Source organism: Echinops telfairi, unplaced genomic scaffold (assembly GCF_000313985.2).
Source record: "Echinops telfairi isolate 266 unplaced genomic scaffold, ASM31398v2 ScPeMD7_1;HRSCAF=3_0, whole genome shotgun sequence".
In the NCBI taxonomy this organism is placed as follows: Eukaryota; Metazoa; Chordata; class Mammalia; order Afrosoricida; family Tenrecidae; genus Echinops; species Echinops telfairi.
The window spans coordinates 20,295,685-20,296,732 of NW_022103896.1; positions in this window are offsets into that span (position 1 = coordinate 20,295,685).

The following is a 1,048-nucleotide window of genomic DNA, read 5'->3' on the forward strand; positions in this document are numbered from 1 at the left end:
AATGAAAAGATCATGGAACTTTTCTGGAAACTCTTTGAAGGCCCTCTATATATGACACACTGATCACTTCATTAGCAGTACAGGGAGAGGGAAGCAGGGGATTATTCCTGATTGAGTAGTCACTGTGCACAGACACAGGGCAGGGTCTTAGTTTAAGTTATTGAAGTAACCTCGGGCTCAAAACAGTCCCATAACAGAGATAAGAGTCCCTCTTTCTGGAGACAAAGAAACTGATGCTCTTTGAAGAGACTTTAAGCAGATGCCCTAAGATTATACACTGTAAAAGGGATGCCCTGATTTTTAAAAAAGAGAAAAATAAGAGAAGAAAACTCACAGCCACATCATTTTAGAAAGTCTTGCTTTCAAAATATTTAGTTTTGACAAAGCTCAATATTCTCAAGATTTGAGGAGGCATTTGTTGTACACATGCTTAAGACACCCAAGCGAAGGTGCTTGTATGTTCCCAGTGAGAGGCGCACAGTGGGAATTAATTGAATGGCGTTACAAGCCTCAAACTCCATATCTGTCATAAGCCAATCAGACATCAAGCAAGTCATTCAACTTCAGTTTCCACAAGGCATACAATGTGAACGTGACTTAGCTTTAGTGATCTTTCCAAACTCTGATTCTTTGTAAACCAGAATGTTGTTTAGTCTATTCTAAATCTTCTCGCTTTTCATTATTTTTTAGACATTCCTTGGAATAAAATGAAACCAACAAATGTAGACAGGGAAATCCATTGGCAATAGTTTGAAGCAAATAATTATCCGTAGTTTTTTTCATCGAAATATTCTCTTCCGGCTCTTTCCAACTTTTTTTTTGACTTGATACATATAATGAGGTCCGTATCCTAACCCCCTAGACTCTGTCCATGCAAGTTTATTTACATACAGAATCTTTGCAGATCTGCTTAAATCATCAAAGCTCTTAGGATGAGTTTATCATCAAGGAGGGCCCTAAATCCAGTGTCGAATGTGCTTTCCAAAGACAAATGTCCTTAAAAGAGATGTCAAAGGGGAAAGGTGGTGGGGAGGGACCCCGTGAAAAC